The sequence below is a fragment of the Spermophilus citellus genome, assembly GCF_964194105.1.
Source record: "Spermophilus citellus genome assembly, chromosome: 7".
NCBI classification, from domain to species: Eukaryota; Metazoa; Chordata; class Mammalia; order Rodentia; family Sciuridae; genus Spermophilus; species Spermophilus citellus.
Window position 1 is genome coordinate 12,559,472 of NC_138188.1, and position 21,773 is coordinate 12,581,244.

The following is a 21,773-nucleotide window of genomic DNA, read 5'->3' on the forward strand; positions in this document are numbered from 1 at the left end:
CAACCCCTTTACTTGAAAGTGTTTCTCGCCGGTCACTGTTAGGGCTACATCAAGAGGAAACAAAACATAGAGATAGAACGTGAAACTACTTTATTGTGTCAAGTTTCAAGAAGCTAGCACAAACCGTGTTGGATTTAGAGTTCCAAATACATCTATCAATATAGGAGAAAACAGAGTGAAACCTAAAAATTCAAACTGTTACTGGAAACGAACGCTTCAACATAGAAGAACGAAATTTGGGGAACCAAGTCGCCTTAGTGTACTGATCATTACCTGAAAGTATCATCCTGTTTGGGTGAAAAAATATTTGCTGAGATTTCTGGAGATTCGTAATTTTGGGAAGCCTGGCAACCCCTTTACATGAAAGTGTTTCTCGCCGGTCACTGTTAGGGCTACATCAAGAGGAAACAAAACATAGAGATAGAACGTGAAACTACTTTATTGTGTCAAGTTTCAAGAAGCTAGCACAAACCGTGTTGGATTTAGAGTTCCAAATACATCTATCAATATAGGAGATAACAGAGTGAAACCTAAAAATTCAAACTGTTACTGGAAACGAACGCTTCAACATAGAAGAACGAAATTTGGGGAACCAAGTCGCCTTAGTGTACTGATCATTACCTGAAAGTATCATCCTGTTTGGGTGAAAAAATATTTGCTGAGATTTCTGGAGATTCGTAATTTTGGGAAGCCTGGCAACCCCTTTACATGAAAGTGTTTCTCTTCAGTCACTGCTTAGGGCTACATCAAGAGGAAACAAAACATAGAGATAGAACGTGAAACTACTTTATTGTGTCAAGTTTCAAGAAGCTAGCACAAACCGTGTTGTATTCAGAGTTCCAAATACATCTATCAATATAGGAGAAAACAGAGTGAAACCTAAAAATTCAAACTGTTACTGGAAACGAACGCTTCAACATAGAAGAACGAAATTTGGGGAACCAAGTCGCCTTAGTGTACTGATCATTACCTGAAAGTATCATCCAGTTTGGGTGAAAAAATATTTGCTGCGATTTCTGGAGATTCGTAATTTTTGAAGCCACCCCTTTCCATGAAAGTGTTTCTCGCCAGTCAATGCTTAGGGCTACATCATGAGGAAACAAAACATAGAGATAGAACGTGAAACTACTTTATTGTGTCAAGTTTCAAGAAGCTAGCACAAACCGTGTTGGATTTAGAGTTCCAAATACATCTATCAATATAGGAGAAAACAGAGTGAAACCTAAAAATTCAAACTGTTACTGGAAACGAACGCTTCAACATAGAAGAACGAAATTTGGGGAACCAAGTCGCCTTAGTGTACGGATCATTACCTGAAAGTATCATCCAGTTTGGGTGAAAAAATATTTGCTGAGATTTCTGGAGATTCGTAATTTTGGGAAGCCTGGCAACCCCTTTCCATGAAAGTGTTTCTCGCCAGTCACTGCTTAGGGCTACATCAAGAGGAAACAAAACATAGAGATAGAACGTGAAACTACTTTATTGTGTCAAGTTTCAAGAAGCTAGCACAAACCGTGTTGGATTTAGAGTTCCAAATACATCTATCAATATAGGAGAAAACAGAGTGAAACCTAAAAATTCAAACTGTTACTGGAAACGAACGCTTCAACATAGAAGAACGAAATTTGGGGAACCAAGTCGCCTTAGTGTACTGATCATTACCTGAAAGTATCATCCTGTTTGGGTGAAAAAATATTTGCTGAGATTTCTGGAGATTCGTAATTTTGGGAAGCCTGGCAACCCCTTTACATGAAAGTGTTTCTCGTCAGTCACTGCTTAGGGCTACATCAAGAGGAAACAAAACATAGAGATAGAACGTGAAACTACTTTATTGTGTCAAGTTTCAAGAAGCTAGCACAAACCGTGTTGTATTCAGAGTTCCAAATACATCTATCAATATAGGAGAAAACAGAGTGAAACCTAAAAATTCAAACTGTTACTGGAAACGAACGCTTCAACATAGAAGAACGAAATTTGGGGAACCAAGTCGCGTTAGTGTAGTGATCATTACCTGAAAGTATCATCCAGTTTGGGTGAAAAAATATTTGCTGAGATTTCTGGAGATTCGTAATTTTGGGAAGCCACCCCTTTCCATGAAAGTGTTTCTCGCCAGTCAATGCTTAGGGCTACATCAAGAGGAAACAAAACATAGAGATAGAACGTGAACCTACTTTATTGTGTCAAGTTTCAAGAAGCTAGCACAAACCGTGTTGGATTCAGAGTTCCAAATACCTCTATCAATATAGGAGAAAACAGAGTGAAACCTAAAAATTCAAACTGTTACTGGAAACGAACGCTTCAACATAGAAGAACGAAATTTGGGGAACCAAGTCGCCTTAGTGTACTGATCATTACCTGAAAGTATCATCCAGTTTGGGTGAAAAAATATTTGCTGCGATTTCTGGAGATTCGTAATTTTGGGAAGCCACCCCTTTCCATGAAAGTGTTTCTCGCCAGTCAATGCTTAGGGCTACATCATGAGGAAACAAAACATAGAGATAGAACGTGAAACTACTTTATTGTGTCAAGTTTCAAGAAGCTAGCACAAACCGTGTTGGATTTAGAGTTCCAAATACATCTATCAATATAGGAGAAAACAGAGTGAAACCTAAAAATTCAAACTGTTACTGGAAACGAACGCTTCAACATAGAAGAACGAAATTTGGGGAACCAAGTCGCCTTAGTGTACTGATCATTACCTGAAAGTATCATCCAGTTTGGGTGAAAAAATATTTGCTGAGATTTCTGGAGATTCGTAATTTTGGGAAGCCTGGCAACCCCTTTACATGAAAGTGTTTCTCGCCAGTCACTGCTTAGGGCTACATCAAGAGGAAACAAAACATAGAGATAGAACGTGAAACTACTTTATTGTGTCAAGTTTCAAGAAGCTAGCACAAACCGTGTTGGATTTAGAGTTCCAAATACCTCTATCAATATAGGAGAAAACAGAGTGAAACCTAAAAATTCAAACTGTTACTGGAAACGAACGCTTCAATATAGAAAAACGACATTTGGGGAACCAAGTCGCCTTAGTGTACTGATCATTACCTGAAAGTATCATCCAGTTTGGGTGAAAAAATATTTGCTGAGATTTCTGGAGATTCGTAATTTTGGGAAGCCACCCCTTTCCATGAAAGTGTTTCTCGCCAGTCAATGCTTAGGGCTACATCATGAGGAAACAAAACATAGAGATAGAACGTGAAACTACTTTATTGTGTCAAGTTTCAAGAAGCTAGCACAAACCGTGTTGGATTTAGAGTTCCAAATACATCTATCAATATAGGAGAAAACAGAGTGAAACCTAAAAATTCAAACTGTTACTGGAAACGAACGCTTCAACATAGAAGAACGAAATTTGGGGAACCAAGTTGCCTTAGTGTACTGATCATTACCTGAAAGTATCATCCTGTTTGGGTGAAAAAATATTTGCTGAGATTTCTGGAGATTCGTAATTTTGGGAAGCCTGGCAACCCCTTTCCATGAAAGTGTTTCTCGCCAGTCACTGTTAGGGCTACATCAAGAGGAAACAAAACATAGAGATAGAACGTGAAACTACTTTATTGTGTCAAGTTTCAAGAAGCTAGCACAAACCGTGTTGGATTTAGAGTTCCAAATACATCTATCAATATAGGAGAAAACAGAGTGAAACCTAAAAATTCAAACAGTTACTGGAAACGAACGCTTCAACATAGAAAAACGAAATTTGGGGAACCAAGTCGCCATAGTGTACTGATCATTACCTGAAAGTATCATCCAGTTTGGGTGAAAAAATATTTCCTGAGATTTCTGGAGATTCGTATATTTGGGAAGCCTGGCAACCCCTTTCCATGAAAGTGTTTCTCGCCAGTCACTGTTAGGGCTACATCAAGAGGAAACAAAACATAGAGATAGAACGTGAAACTACTTTATTGTGTCAAGTTTCATGAAGCTAGCAAAAACCGTGTTGGATTTAGAGTTCCAAATACATCTATCAATATAGGAGAAAACAGAGTGAAACCTAAAAATTCAAACTGTTACTGGAAACGAACGCTTCAATATAGAAAAACAAAATTTGGGGAACCAAGTCGCCATAGTATACTGATCATTACCTGAAAGTATCATCCTGTTTGGGTGAAAAAATATTTCCTGAGATTTCTTCAGATTCGTATATTTGGGAAGCCTGGCAACCCCTTTCCATGAAAGTGTTTCTCGCCAGTCACTGTTAGGGCTACATCAAGAGGAAACAAAACATAGAGATAGAACGTGAAACTACTTTATTGTGTCAAGTTTCAAGAAGCTAGCACAAACCGTGTTGGATTTAGAGTTCCAAATACATCTATCAATATAGGAGAAAACAGAGTGAAACCTAAAAATTCAAACTGTTACTGGAAACGAACGCTTCAATATAGAAGAACGAAATTTGGGGAACCAAGTCGCCTTAGTGTACTGATCATTACCTGAAAGTATCATCCAGTTTGGGTGAAAAAATATTTGCTGAGATTTCTGGAGATTCGTAATTTTGGGAAGCCTGGCAACCCCTTTCCATGAAAGTGTTTCTCGTCAGTCACTGCTTAGGGCTACATGAAGAGGAAACAAAACATAGAGATAGAACGTGAAACTACTTTATTGTGTCAAGTTTCAAGAAGCTAGCACAAACCGTGTTGTATTCAGAGTTCCAAATACATCTATCAATATAGGAGAAAACAGAGTGAAACCTAAAAATTCAAACTGTTACTGGAAACGAACGCTTCAACATAGAAGAACGAAATTTGGGGAACCAAGTCGCGTTAGTGTAGTGATCATTACCTGAAAGTATCATCCAGTTTGGGTGAAAAAATATTTGCTGAGATTTCTGGAGATTCGTAATTTTGGGAAGCCACCCCTTTCCATGAAAGTGTTTCTCGCCAGTCAATGCATAGGGCTACATCAAGAGGAAACAAAACATAGAGATAGAACGTGAAACTACTTTATTGTGTCAAGTTTCAAGAAGCTAGCACAAACCGTGTTGGATTTAGAGTTCCAAATACATCTATCAATATAGGAGAAAACAGAGTGAAACCTAAAAATTCAAACTGTTACTGGAAACGAACGCTTCAACATAGAAGAACGAAATTTGGGGAACCAAGTCGCCTTAGTGTACTGATCATTACCTGAAAGTATCATCCTGTTTGGGTGAAAAAATATTTGCTGAGATTTCTGGAGATTCGTAATTTTGGGAAACCTGGCAACCCCTTTACATGAAAGTGTTTCTCGCCGGTCACTGTTAGGGCTACATCAAGAGGAAACAAAACATAGAGATAGAACGTGAAACTACTTTATTGTGTCAAGTTTCAAGAAGCTAGCACAAACCGTGTTGGATTTAGAGTTCCAAATACATCTATCAATATAGGAGAAAACAGAGTGAAACCTAAAAATTCAAACTGTTACTGGAAACGAACGCTTCAACATAGAAGAACGAAATTTGGGGAACCAAGTCGCCTTAGTGTACTGATCATTACCTGAAAGTATCATCCTGTTTGGGTGAAAAAATATTTGCTGAGATTTCTGGAGATTCGTAATTTTGGGAAACCTGGCAACCCCTTTACATGAAAGTGTTTCTCGCCGGTCACTGTTAGGGCTACATCAAGAGGAAACAAAACATAGAGATAGAACGTGAAACTACTTTATTGTGTCAAGTTTCAAGAAGCTAGCACAAACCGTGTTGGATTTAGAGTTCCAAATACATCTATCAATATAGGAGAAAACAGAGTGAAACCTAAAAATTCAAACTGTTACTGGAAACGAACGCTTCAACATAGAAAAACGAAATTTGGGGAACCAAGTCGCCATAGTGTACTGATCATTACCTGAAAGTATCATCCAGTTTGGGTGAAAAAATATTTGCTGAGATTTCTGGAGATTCGTATATTTGGGAAGCCTGGCAACCCCTTTCCATGAAAGTGTTTCTCGCCAGTCACTGTTAGGGCTACATCAAGAGGAAACAAAACATAGAGATAGAACGTGAAACTACTTTATTGTGTCAAGTTTCATGAAGCTAGCAAAAACCGTGTTGGATTTAGAGTTCCAAATACATCTATCAATATAGGAGAAAACAGAGTGAAACCTAAAAATTCAAACTGTTACTGGAAACGAACGCTTCAATATAGAAAAACGAAATTTGGGGAACCAAGTCGCCATAGTGTACTGATCATTACCTGAAAGTATCATCCTGTTTGGGTGAAAAAATATTTCCTGAGATTTCTGGAGATTCGTATATTTGGGAAGCCTGGCAACCCCTTTCCATGAAAGTGTTTCTCGCCAGTCACTGTTAGGGCTACATCAAGAGGAAACAAAACATAGAGATAGAAGGTGAAACTACTTTATTGTGTCAAGTTTCAAGAAGCTAGCACAAACCGTGTTGGATTTAGAGTTCCAAATACATCTATCAATATAGGAGAAAACAGAGTGAAACCTAAAAATTCAAACTGTTACTGGAAACGAACGCTTCAATATAGAAGAACGAAATTTGGGGAACCAAGTCGCCTTAGTGTACTGATCATTACCTGAAAGTATCATCCAGTTTGGGTGAAAAAATATTTGCTGAGATTTCTGGAGATTCGTAATTTTGGGAAGCCTGGCAACCCCTTTCCATGAAAGTGTTTCTCGTCAGTCACTGCTTAGGGCTACATCAAGAGGAAACAAAACATAGAGATAGAACGTGAAACTACTTTATTGTGTCAAGTTTCAAGAAGCTAGCACAAACCGTGTTGTATTCAGAGTTCCAATTACATCTATCCATATAGGAGAAAACAGAGTGAAACCTAAAAATTCAAACTGTTACTGGAAACGAACGCTTCAACATAGAAGAACGAAATTTGGGGAACCAAGTCGCGTTAGTGTAGTGATCATTACCTGAAAGTATCATCCAGTTTGGGTGAAAAAATATTTGCTGAGATTTCTGGAGATTCGTAATTTTGGGAAGCCACCCCTTTCCATGAAAGTGTTTCTCGCCAGTCAATGCTTAGGGCTACATCAAGAGGAAACAAAACATAGAGATAGAACGTGAAACTACTTTATTGTGTCAAGTTTCAAGAAGCTAGCACAAACCGTGTTGGATTTAGAGTTCCAAATACATCTATCAATATAGGAGAAAACAGAGTGAAACCTAAAAATTCAAACTGTTACTGGAAACGAACGCTTCAACATAGAAGAACGAAATTTGGGGAACCAAGTCGCCTTAGTGTACTGATCATTACCTGAAAGTATCATCCTGTTTGGGTGAAAAAATATTTGCTGAGATTTCTGGAGATTCGTAATTTTGGGAAGCCTGGCAACCCCTTTACATGAAAGTGTTTCTCGCCGGTCACTGTTAGGGCTACATCAAGAGGAAACAAAACATAGAGATAGAACGTGAAACTACTTTATTGTGTCAAGTTTCAAGAAGCTAGCACAAACCGTGTTGGATTTAGAGTTCCAAATACATCTATCAATATAGGAGAAAACAGAGTGAAACCTAAAAATTCAAACTGTTACTGGAAACGAACGCTACAACATAGAAGAACGAACTTTGGGGAACCAAGTCGCCTTAGTGTACTGATCATTACCTGAAAGTATCATCCTGTTTGGGTGAAAAAATATTTGCTGAGATTTCTGGAGATTCGTAATTTTGGGAAGCCTGGCAACCCCTTTACATGAAAGTGTTTCTCGCCGGTCACTGTTAGGGCTACATCAAGAGGAAACAAAACATAGAGATAGAATGTGAAACTACTTTATTGTGTCAAGTTTCAAGAAGCTAGCACAAACCGTGTTGGATTTAGAGTTCCAAATACATCTATCAATATAGGAGAAAACAGAGTGAAACCTAAAAATTCAAACTGTTACTGGAAACGAACGCTTCAACATAGAAGAACGAAATTTGGGGAACCAAGTCGCCTTAGTGTACTGATCATTACCTGAAAGTATCATCCTGTTTGGGTGAAAAAATATTTGCTGAGATTTCTGGAGATTCGTAATTTTGGGAAGCCTGGCAACCCCTTTACATGAAAGTGTTTCTCGTCAGTCACTGCTTAGGGCTACATCAAGAGGAAACAAAACATAGAGATAGAACGTGAAACTACTTTATTGTGTCAAGTTTCAAGAAGCTAGCACAAACCGTGTTGTATTCAGAGTTCCAAATACATCTATCAATATAGGAGAAAACAGAGTGAAACCTAAAAATTCAAACTGTTACTGGAAACGAACGCTTCAACATAGAAGAACGAAATTTGGGGAACCAAGTCGCGTTAGTGTAGTGATCATTACCTGAAAGTATCATCCAGTTTGGGTGAAAAAATATTTGCTGAGATTTCTGGAGATTCGTAATTTTGGGAAGCCACCCCTTTCCATGAAAGTGTTTCTCGCCAGTCAATGCTTAGGGCTACATCAAGAGGAAACAAAACATAGAGATAGAACGTGAACCTACTTTATTGTGTCAAGTTTCAAGAAGCTAGCACAAACCGTGTTGGATTCAGAGTTCCAAATACCTCTATCAATATAGGAGAAAACAGAGTGAAACCTAAAAATTCAAACTGTTACTGGAAACGAACGCTTCAACATAGAAGAACGAAATTTGGGGAACCAAGTCGCCTTAGTGTACTGATCATTACCTGAAAGTATCATCCAGTTTGGGTGAAAAAATATTTGCTGAGATTTCTGGAGATTCGTAATTTTGGGAAGCCACCCCTTTCCATGAAAGTGTTTCTCGCCAGTCAATGCTTAGGGCTACATCATGAGGAAACAAAACATAGAGATAGAACGTGAAACTACTTTATTGTGTCAAGTTTCAAGAAGCTAGCACAAACCGTGTTGGATTTAGAGTTCCAAATACATCTATCAATATAGGAGAAAACAGAGTGAAACCTAAAAATTCAAACTGTTACTGGAAACGAACGCTTCAACATAGAAGAACGAAATTTGGGGAACCAAGTCGCCTTAGTGTACTGATCATTACCTGAAAGTATCATCCTGTTTGGGTGAAAAAATATTTGCTGAGATTTCTGGAGATTCGTAATTTTGGGAAGCCTGGCAACCCCTTTACATGAAAGTGTTTCTCGCCGGTCACTGTTAGGGCTACATCAAGAGGAAACAAAACATAGAGATAGAACGTGAAACTACTTTATTGTGTCAAGTTTCAAGAAGCTAGCACAAACCGTGTTGGATTTAGAGTTCCAAATACATCTATCAATATAGGAGAAAACAGAGTGAAACCTAAAAATTCAAACTGTTACTGGAAACGAACGCTTCAACATAGAAAAACGAAATTTGGGGAACCAAGTCGCCATAGTGTACTGATCATTACCTGAAAGTATCATCCAGTTTGGGTGAAAAAATATTTGCTGAGATTTCTGGAGATTCGTATATTTGGGAAGCCTGGCAACCCCTTTCCATGAAAGTGTTTCTCGCCAGTCACTGTTAGGGCTACATCAAGAGGAAACAAAACATAGAGATAGAACGTGAAACTACTTTATTGTGTCAAGTTTCAAGAAGCTAGCACAAACCGTGTTGGATTTAGAGTTCCAAATACATCTATCAATATAGGAGAAAACAGAGTGAAACCTAAAAATTCAAACTGTTACTGGAAACGAACGCTTCAATATAGAAGAACGAAATTTGGGGAACCAAGTCGCCTTAGTGTACTGATCATTACCTGAAAGTATCATCCAGTTTGGGTGAAAAAATATTTGCTGAGATTTCTGGAGATTCGTAATTTTGGGAAGCCTGGCAACCCCTTTCCATGAAAGTGTTTCTCGTCAGTCACTGCTTAGGGCTACATCAAGAGGAAACAAAACATAGAGATAGAACATGAAACTACTTTATTGTGTCAAGTTTCAAGAAGCTAGCACAAACCGTGTTGTATTCAGAGTTCCAAATACATCTATCAATATAGGAGAAAACAGAGTGAAACCTAAAAATTCAAACTGTTACTGGAAACGAACGCTTCAACATAGAAGAACGAAATTTGGGGAACCAAGTCGCCTTAGTGTACTGATCATTACCTGAAAGTATCATCCAGTTTGGGTGAAAAAATATTTGCTGAGATTTCTGGAGATTCGTAATTTTGGGAAGCCACCCCTTTCCATGAAAGTGTTTCTCGCCAGTCAATGCTTAGGGCTACATCAAGAGGAAACAAAACATAGAGATAGAACGTGAAACTACTTTATTGTGTCAAGTTTCAAGAAGCTAGCACAAACCGTGTTGGATTTAGAGTTCCAAATACATCTATCAATATAGGAGAAAACAGAGTGAAACCTAAAAATTCAAACTGTTACTGGAAACGAACGCTTCAACATAGAAGAACGAAATTTGGGGAACCAAGTCGCCTTAGTGTACTGATCATTACCTGAAAGTATCATCCTGTTTGGGTGAAAAAATATTTGCTGAGATTTCTGGAGATTCGTAATTTTGGGAAGCCTGGCAACCCCTTTACATGAAAGTGTTTCTCGCCGGTCACTGTTAGGGCTACATCAAGAGGAAACAAAACATAGAGATAGAACGTGAAACTACTTTATTGTGTCAAGTTTCAAGAAGCTAGCACAAACCGTGTTGGATTTAGAGTTCCAAATACATCTATCAATATAGGAGAAAACAGAGTGAAACCTAAAAATTCAAACTGTTACTGGAAACGAACGCTTCAACATAGAAGAACGAAATTTGGGGAACCAAGTCGCCTTAGTGTACTGATCATTACCTGAAAGTATCATCCTGTTTGGGTGAAAAAATATTTGCTGAGATTTCTGGAGATTCGTAATTTTGCGAAGCCTGGCAACCCCTTTACATGAAAGTGTTTCTCGCCGGTCACTGTTAGGGCTACATCAAGAGGAAACAAAACATAGAGATAGAACGTGAAACTACTTTATTGTGTCAAGTTTCAAGAAGCTAGCACAAACCGTGTTGGATTTAGAGTTCCAAATACATCTATCAATATAGGAGAAAACAGAGTGAAACCTAAAAATTCAAACTGTTACTGGAAACGAACGCTTCAACATAGAAAAACGAAATTTGGGGAACCAAGTCGCCATAGTGTACTGATCATTACCTGAAAGTATCATCCAGTTTGGGTGAAAAAATATTTGCTGAGATTTCTGGAGATTCGTATATTTGGGAAGCCTGGCAACCCCTTTCCATGAAAGTGTTTCTCGCCAGTCACTGTTAGGGCTACATCAAGAGGAAACAAAACATAGAGATAGAACGTGAAACTACTTTATTGTGTCAAGTTTCATGAAGCTAGCAAAAACCGTGTTGGATTTAGAGTTCCAAATACATCTATCAATATAGGAGAAAACAGAGTGAAACCTAAAAATTCAAACTGTTACTGGAAACGAACGCTTCAATATAGAAAAACGAAATTTGGGGAACCAAGTCGCCATAGTGTACTGATCATTACCTGAAAGTATCATCCTGTTTGGGTGAAAAAATATTTCCTGAGATTTCTGGAGATTCGTATATTTGGGAAGCCTGGCAACCCCTTTCCATGAAAGTGTTTCTCGCCAGTCACTGTTAGGGCTACATCAAGAGGAAACAAAACATAGAGATAGAACGTGAAACTACTTTATTGTGTCAAGTTTCAAGAAGCTAGCACAAACCGTGTTGGATTTAGAGTTCCAAATACATCTATCAATATAGGAGAAAACAGAGTGAAACCTAAAAATTCAAACTGTTACTGGAAACGAACGCTTCAATATAGAAGAACGAAATTTGGGGAACCAAGTCGCCTTAGTGTACTGATCATTACCTGAAAGTATCATCCAGTTTGGGTGAAAAAATATTTGCTGAGATTTCTGGAGATTCGTAATTTTGGGAAGCCTGGCAACCCCTTTCCATGAAAGTGTTTCTCGTCAGTCACTGCTTAGGGCTACATCAAGAGGAAACAAAACATAGAGATAGAACGTGAAACTACTTTATTGTGTCAAGTTTCAAGAAGCTAGCACAAACCGTGTTGTATTCAGAGTTCCAAATACATCTATCAATATAGGAGAAAACAGAGTGAAACCTAAAAATTCAAACTGTTACTGGAAACGAACGCTTCAACATAGAAGAACGAAATTTGGGGAACCAAGTCGCGTTAGTGTAGTGATCATTACCTGAAAGTATCATCCAGTTTGGGTGAAAAAATATTTGCTGAGATTTCTGGAGATTCGTAATTTTGGGAAGCCACCCCTTTCCATGAAAGTGTTTCTCGCCAGTCAATGCTTAGGGCTACATCAAGAGGAAACAAAACATAGAGATAGAACGTGAAACTACTTTATTGTGTCAAGTTTCAAGAAGCTAGCACAAACCGTGTTGGATTTAGAGTTCCAAATACATCTATCAATGTAGGAGAAAACAGAGTGAAACCTAAAAATTCAAACTGTTACTGGAAACGAACGCTTCAACATAGAAGAACGAAATTTGGGGAACCAAGTCGCCTTAGTGTACTGATCATTACCTGAAAGTATCATCCTGTTTGGGTGAAAAAATATTTGCTGAGATTTCTGGAGATTCGTATATTTGGGAAGCCTGGCAACCCCTTTCAATGAAAGTGTTTCTCGCCAGTCACTGTTAGGGTTACATCAAGAGGAAACAAAACATAGAGATAGAACGTGAAACTACTTTATTGTGTCAAGTTTCAAGAAGCTAGCACAAACCGTGTTGGATTTAGAGTTCCAAATACATCTATCAATATAGGAGAAAACAGAGTGAAACCTAAAAATTCAAACTGTTACTGGAAACGAACGCTTCAACATAGAAGAACGAAATTTGGGGAACCAAGTCGCCTTAGTGTACTGATCATTACCTGAAAGTATCATCCAGTTTGGGTGAAAAAATATTTGCTGAGATTTCTGGAGATTCGTAATTTTGGGAAGCCACGCCTCTCCATGAAAGTGTTTATCGCCAGTCACTGCTTAGGGCTACCTCAAGAGGAAACAAAACATAGAGATAGAACGTGAAACTACTTTATTGTGTCAAGTTTCAAGAACCTAGCACAAACCTTGTTGGATTCAGAGTTCCAAATACATCTATCAATATAGGAGAAAACAGAGTGAAACCTAAAAATTCAAACTGTTACTGGAAACGAATGCTTCAACATAGAAGAACGAAATTTGGGGAACCAAGTCGCCTTAGTGTACTGATCATTACCTGAAAGTATCATCCTGTTTGGGTCAAAAAATATTTCCTGAGATTTCTGGAGATTCGTATATTTGGGAAGCCGGCAACCCCTTTCCATGAAAGTGTTTCTCGCCAGTCACTGTTAGGGCTACATCAAGAGGAAACAAAACATAGAGATACAACGTGAAACTACTTTATTGTGTCAAGTTTCAAGAAGCTAGCACAAACCGTGTTGGATTTAGAGTTCCAAATACATCTATCAATATAGGAGAAAACAGAGTGAAACCTAAATTTCAAACTGTTACTGGAAACGAACGCTTCAACATAGAAGAACGAAATTTGGGGAACCAAGTCACCTTAGTGTACTGATCATTACCTGAAAGTATCATCCTGTTTGGGTGAAAAAATATTTGCTGAGATTTCTGGAGATTTGTAATTTTAGGAAGCTTGGCAACCCCTTTCCATGAAAGTGTTTCTCCTCAGTCACTGCTTGGGGCTACATCAAGAGGAAACAAAACATAGAGATAGAACGTGAAATTACTATATTGTGTCAAGTTTCAAGAAGCTAGCACAAACCGTGTTGGATTTAGAGTTCCAAATACATCTATCAATATAGGAGAAAACAGAGTGAAACCTAAAAATTCAAACTGTTACTGGAAACGAACGCTTCAACATAGAAGAACGACATTTGGGGAACCAAGTCGCCTTAGTGTACTGATCATTACCTGAAAGTATCATCCAGTTTGGGTGAAAAAATATTTGCTGAGATTTCTGGAGATTCGTAATTTTGGGAAGCATGGCAACCCCTTTCCATGAAAGTGTTTCTTGCCAGTCACTGCTTAGGGCTACATCAAGAGGAAACAAAACATAGAGATAGAACGTGAAACTGCTTTATTGTGTCAAGTTTCAAGAAGCTAGCACAAACCGTGTTGGATTTAGAGTTCCAAATACATCTATCAATATAGGAGAAAACAGAGTGAAACCTAAAAATTCAAACTGTTACTGGAAACGAACGCTTCAACATAGAAGAACGAAATTTGGGGAACCAAGTCGCCTTAGTGTACTGATCATTACCTGAAAGTATCATCCAGTTTGGGTGAAAAAATATTTGCTGAGATTTCTGGAGATTCGTAATTTTGGGAAGCCACCCCTCTCCATGAAAGTGTTTATCGCCAGTCACTGCTTAGGGCTACATCAAGAGGAAACAAAACATAGAGATAGAACGTGAAACTACTTTATTGTGTCAAGTTTCAAGAACCTAGCACAAACCTTGTTGGATTCAGAGTTCCAAATACATCTATCAATATAGGAGAAAACAGAGTGAAACCTAAAAATTCAAACTGTTACTGGAAACGAACGCTTCAACATAGAAGAACGAAATTTGGGGAACCAAGTCGCCTTAGTGTACTGATCATTACCTGAAAGTATCATCCTGTTTGGGTGAAAAAATATTTGCTGAGATTTCTGGAGATTCGTATATTTGGGAAGCCTGGCAACCCCTTTCCATGAAAGTGTTTCTCGCCAGTCACTGTTAGGGCTACATCAAGAGGAAACAAAACATAGAGATACAACGTGAAACTACTTTATTGTGTCAAGTTTCAAGAAGCTAGCAAAAACCGTGTTGTATTCAGAGTTCCAAATACATCTATCAATATAGGAGAAAACAGAGTGAAACCTAAATTTCAAACTGTTACTGGAAACGAACGCTTCAACATAGAAGAACGAAATTTGGGGAACCAAGTCGCCTTAGTGTACTGATCATTACCTGAAAGTATCATCCTGTTTGGGTGAAAAAATATTTGCTGAGATTTCTGGAGATTCGTAATTTTGGGAAGCCTGGCAACCCCTTTACTTGAAAGTGTTTCTCGCCGGTCACTGTTAGGGCTACATCAAGAGGAAACAAAACATAGAGATAGAACGTGAAACTACTTTATTGTGTCAAGTTTCAAGAAGCTAGCACAAACCGTGTTGGATTTAGAGTTCCAAATACATCTATCAATATAGGAGAAAACAGAGTGAAACCTAAAAATTCAAACTGTTACTGGAAACGAACGCTTCAACATAGAAGAACGAAATTTGGGGAACCAAGTCGCCTTAGTGTACTGATCATTACCTGAAAGTATCATCCTGTTTGGGTGAAAAAATATTTGCTGAGATTTCTGGAGATTCGTAATTTTGGGAAGCCTGGCAACCCCTTTACATGAAAGTGTTTCTCGCCGGTCACTGTTAGGGCTACATCAAGAGGAAACAAAACATAGAGATAGAACGTGAAACTACTTTATTGTGTCAAGTTTCAAGAAGCTAGCACCAACCGTGTTGGATTTAGAGTTCCAAATACATCTATCAATATAGGAGAAAACAGAGTGAAACCTAAAAATTCAAACTGTTACTGGAAACGAACGCTTCAACATAGAAGAACGAAATTTGGGGAACCAAGTCGCCTTAGTGTACTGATCATTACCTGAAAGTATCATCCTGTTTGGGTGAAAAAATATTTGCTGAGATTTCTGGAGATTCGTAATTTTGGGAAGCCTGGCAACCCCTTTACATGAAAGTGTTTCTCGTCAGTCACTGCTTAGGGCTACATCAAGAGGAAACAAAACATAGAGATAGAACGTGAAACTACTTTATTGTGTCAAGTTTCAAGAAGCTAGCACAAACCGTGTTGTATTCAGAGTTCCAAATACATCTATCAATATAGGAGAAAACAGAGTGAAACCTAAAAATTCAAACTGTTACTGGAAACGAACGCTTCAACATAGAAGAACGAAATTTGGGGAACCAAGTCGCGTTAGTGTAGTGATCATTACCTGAAAGTATCATCCAGTTTGGGTGAAAAAATATTTGCTGAGATTTCTGGAGATTCGTAATTTTGGGAAGCCACCCCTTTCCATGAAAGTGTTTCTCGCCAGTCAATGCTTAGGGCTACATCAAGAGGAAACAAATCATAGAGATAGAACGTGAACCTACTTTATTGTGTCAAGTTTCAAGAAGCTAGCACAAACCGTGTTGGATTTAGAGTTCCAAATACATCTATCAATATAGGAGAAAACAGAGTGAAACCTAAAAATTCAAACTGTTACTGGAAACGAACGCTTCAACATAGAAGAACGAAATTTGGGGAACCAAGTCGCCTTAGTGTACTGATCATTACCTGAAAGTATCATCCAGTTTGGGTGAAAAAATATTTGCTGAGATTTCTGGAGATTCGTATATTTGGGAAGCCTGGCAACCCCTTTCCATGAAAGTGTTTCTCGCCAGTCACTGTTAGGGCTACATCAAGAGGAAACAAAACATAGAGATAGAATGTGAAACTACTTTATTGTGTCAAGTTTCATGAAGCTAGCAAAAACCGTGTTGGATTTAGAGTTCCAAATACATCTATCAATATAGGAGAAAACAGAGTGAAACCTAAAAATTCAAACTGTTACTGGAAACGAACGCTTCAATATAGAAAAAGGAAATTTGGGGAACCAAGTCGCCATAGTGTACTGATCATTACCTGAAAGTATCATCCTGTTTGGGTGAAAAAATATTTCCTGAGATTTCTGGAGATTCGTATATTTGGGAAGCCTGGCAACCCCTTTCCATGAAAGTGTTTCTCGCCAGTCACTGTTAGGGCTACATCAAGAGGAAACAAAACATAGAGATAGAACGTGAAACTACTTTATTGTGTCAAGTTTCAAGAAGCTAGCACAAACCGTGTTGGATTTAGAGTTCCAAATACATCTATCAATATAGGAGAAAACAGAGTGAAACCTAAAAATTCAAACTGTTACTGGAAACGAACGCTTCAATATAGAAGAACGAAATTTGGGGAACCAAGTCGCCTTAGTGTACTGATCATTACCTGAAAGTATCATCCAGTTTGGGTGAAAAAATATTTGCTGAGATTTCTGGAGATTCGTAATTTTGGGAAGCCTGGCAACCCCTTTCCATGAAAGTGTTTCTCGTCAGTCACTGCTTAGGGCTACATCAAGAGGAAACAAAACATAGAGATAGAACGTGAAACTACTTTATTGTGTCAAGTTTCAAGAAGCTAGCACAAACCGTGTTGTATTCAGAGTTCCAAATACATCTATCAATATAGGAGAAAACAGAGTGAAACCTAAAAATTCAAACTGTTACTCTAAACGAACGCTTCAACATAGAAGAACGAAATTTGGGGAACCAAGTCGCCTTAGTGTACTGATCATTACCTGAAAGTATCATCCTGTTTGGGTGAAAAAATATTTGCTGAGATTTCTGGAGATTCGTAATTTTGGGAAGCCTGGCAACCCCTTTACATAAAAGTGTTTCTCGCCGGTCACTGTTAGGGCTACATCAAGAGGAAACAAAACATAGAGATAGAACGTGAAACTACTTTATTGTGTCAAGTTTCAAGAAGCTAGCACAAACCGTGTTGGATTTAGAGTTCCAAATACATCTATCAATATAGGAGAAAACAGAGTGAAACCTAAAAATTCAAACTGTTACTGGAAACGAACGCTTCAACATAGAAGAACGAAATTTGGGGAACCAAGTCGCCTTAGTGTACTGATCATTACCTGAAAGTATCATCCTGTTTGGGTGAAAAAATATTTGCTGAGATTTCTGGAGATTCGTAATTTTGGGAAGCCTGGCAACCCCTTTACATGAAAGTGTTTCTCGCCGGTCACTGTTAGGGCTACATCAAGAGGAAACAAAACATAGAGATAGAACGTGAAACTACTTTATTGTGTCAAGTTTCAAGAAGCTAGCACAAACCGTGTTGGATTTAGAGTTCCAAATACATCTATCAATATAGGAGAAAACAGAGTGAAACCTAAAAATTCAAACTGTTACTGGAAACGAACGCTTCAATATAGAAGAACGAAATTTGGGGAACCAAGTCGCCTTAGTGTACTGATCATTACCTGAAAGTATCATCCAGTTTGGGTGAAAAAATATTTGCTGAGATTTCTGGAGATTCGTAATTTTGGGAAGCCACCCCTCTCCATGAAAGTGTTTATCGCCAGTCACTGCTTAGGGCTACATCAAGAGGAAACAAAACACAGAGATAGGACATGAAACTACTTTATTGTGTCAAGTTTCAAGAACCTAGCACAAACCTTGTTGGATTCAGAGTTCCAAATACATCTATCAATATAGGAGAAAACAGAGTGAAACCTAAAAATTCAAACTGTTACTGGAAACGAACGCTTCAACATAGAAGAACGAAATTTGGGGAACCAAGTCGCCTTAGTGTACTGATCATTACCTGAAAGTATCATCCTGTTTGGGTGAAAAAAATATTTCCTGAGATTTCTGGAGATTCGTATATTTGGGAAGCCTGGCAACCCCTTTCCATGAAAGTGTTTCTCGCCAGTCACTGTTAGGGCTACATCAAGAGGAAACAAAACATAGAGATACAACGTGAAACTACTTTATTGTGTCAAGTTTCAAGAAGCTAGCACAAACCGTGTTGTATTCAGAGTTCCAAATACATCTATCAATATAGGAGAAAACAGAGTGAAACCTAAATTTCAAACTGTTACTGGAAACGAACGCTTCAACATAGAAGAACGAAATTTGGGGAACCAAGTCGCCTTAGTGTACTGATCATTACCTGAAAGTATCATCCTGTTTGGGTGAAAAAATATTTGCTGAGATTTCTGGAGATTCGTAATTTTGGGAAGCCTGGCAACCCCTTTACATGAATGTATTTCTCGCCGGTCACTGTTAGGGCTACATCAAGAGGAAACAAAACATAGAGATAGAACGTGAAACTACTTTATTGTGTCAAGTTTCAAGAAGCTAGCACAAACCGTGTTGGATTTAGAGTTCCAAATACTGTTAGGGCTACATCAAGAGGAAACAAAACATAGAGATAGAACGTGAAACTACTTTATTGTGTCAAGTTTCAAGAAGCTAGCACAAACCGTGTTGGATTTAGAGTTCCAAATCAATATAGGAGAAAACAGAGTGAAACCTAAAAATTCAAACTGTTACTGGAAACGAACGCTTCAACATAGAAGAACGAAATTTGGGGAACCAAGTCGCCTTAGTGTACTGATCATTACCTGAAAGTATCATCCTGTTTGGGTGAAAAAATATTTGCTGAGATTTCTGGAGATTCGTAATTTTGGGAAGCCTGGCAACCCCTTTACATGAAAGTGTTTCTCGTCAGTCACTGCTTAGGGCTACATCAAGAGGAAACAAAACATAGAGATAGAACGTGAAACTACTTTATTGTGTCAAGTTTCAAGAAGCTAGCACAAACCGTGTTGTATTCAGAGTTCCAAATACATCTATCAATATAGGAGAAAACAGAGTGAAACCTAAAAATTCAAACTGTTACTGGAAACGAACGCTTCAACATAGAAGAACGAAATTTGGGGAACCAAGTCGCGTTAGTGTAGTGATCATTACCTGAAAGTATCATCCAGTTTGGGTGAAAAAATATTTGCTGAGATTTCTGGAGATTCGTAATTTTGGGAAGCCACCCCTTTCCATGAAAGTGTTTCTCGCCAGTCAATGCTTAGGGCTACATCTAGAGGAAACAAAACATAGAGATAGAACGTGAACCTACTTTATTGTGTCAAGTTTCAAGAAGCTAGCACAAACCGTGTTGGATTCAGAGTTCCAAATACCTCTATCAATATAGGAGAAAACAGAGTGAAACCTAAAAATTCAAACTGTTACTGGAAACGAACGCTTCAACATAGAAGAACGAAATTTGGGGAACCAAGTCGCCTTAGTGTACTGATCATTACCTGAAAGTATCATCCAGTTTGGGTGAAAAAATATTTGCTGCGATTTCTGGAGATTCGTAATTTTGGGAAGCCACCCCTTTCCATGAAAGTGTTTCTCGCCAGTCAATGCTTAGGGCTACATCATGAGGAAACAAAACATAGAGATAGAACGTGAAACTACTTTATTGTGTCAAGTTTCAAGAAGCTAGCACAAACCGTGTTGGATTTAGAGTTCCAAATACATCTATCAATATAGGAGAAAACAGAGTGAAACCTAAAAATTCAAACTGTTACTGGAAACGAACGCTTCAACATAGAAGAACGAAATTTGGGGAACCAAGTCGCCTTAGTGTACTGATCATTACCTGAAAGTATCATCCTGTTTGGGTGAAAAAATATTTGCTGAGATTTCTGGAGATTCGTAATTTTGGGAAGCCTGGCAACCCCTTTCCATGAAAGTGTTTCTCGCCAGTCACTGCTTAGGGCTACATCAAGAGGAAACAAAACATAGAGATAGAACGTGAAACTACTTTATTGTGTCAAGTTTCAAGAAGCTAGCACAAACCGTGTTGGATTTAGAGTTCCAAATACATCTATCAATATAGGAGAAAACAGAGTGAAACCTAAAAATTCAAACTGTTACTGGAAACGAACGCTTCAACATAGAAAAACGAAATTTGGGGAACCAAGTCGCCATAGTGTACTGATCATTACCTGAAAGTATCATCCAGTTTGGGTGAAAAAATATTTGCTGAGATTTCTGGAGATTCGTATATTTGGGAAGCCTGGCAACCCCTTTCCATGAAAGTGTTTCTCGCCAGTCACTGTTAGGGCTACATCAAGAGGAAACAAAACATAGAGATAGAACGTGAAACTACTTTATTGTGTCAAGTTTCATGAAGCTAGCAAAAACCGTGTTGGATTTAGAGTTCCAAATACATCTATCAATATAGGAGAAAACAGAGTGAAACCTAAAAATTCAAACTGTTACTGGAAACGAACGCTTCAATATAGAAAAACGAAATTTGGGGAACCAAGTCGCCATAGTGTACTGATCATTACCTGAAAGTATCATCCAGTTTGGGTGAAAAAATATTTGCTGAGATTTCTGGAGATTCGTAATTTTGGGAAGCATGGCAACCCCTTTCCATGAAAGTGTTTCTCGTCAGTCACTGCTTAGGGCTACATCAAGAGGAAACAAAACATAGAGATAGAACGTGAAACTACTTTATTGTGTCAAGTTTCAAGAAGCTAGCACAAACCGTGTTGTATTCAGAGTTCCAAATACATCTATCAATATAGGAGAAAACAGAGTGAAACCTAAAAATTCAAACTGTTACTGGAAACGAACGCTTCAACATAGAAGAACGAAATTTGGGGAACCAAGTCGCCTTAGTGTACTGATCATTACCTGAAAGTATCATCCAGTTTGGGTGAAAAAATATTTGCTGAGATTTCTGGAGATTCGTAATTTTGGGAAGCCACCCCTTTCCATGAAAGTGTTTCTCGCCAGTCAATGCTTAGGGCTACATCAAGAGGAAACAAAACATAGAGATAGAACGTGAAACTACTTTATTGTGTCAAGTTTCAAGAAGCTAGCACAAACCGTGTTGGATTTAGAGTTCCAAATACATCTATCAATATAGGAGAAAACAGAGTGAAACCTAAAAATTCAAACTGTTACTGGAAACGAACGCTTCAATATAGAAGAACGAAATTTGGGGAACCAAGTCGCCTTAGTGTACTGATCATTACCTGAAAGTATCATCCAGTTTGGGTGAAAAAATATTTGCTGAGATTTCTGGAGATTCGTAATTTTGGGAAGCCTGGCAACCCCTTTCCATGAAAGTGTTTCTCGTCAGTCACTGCTTAGGGCTACATTAAGAGGAAACAAAACATAGAGATAGAACGTGAAACTACTTTATTGTGTCAAGTTTCAAGAAGCTAGCACAAACCGTGTTGTATTCAGAGTTCCAA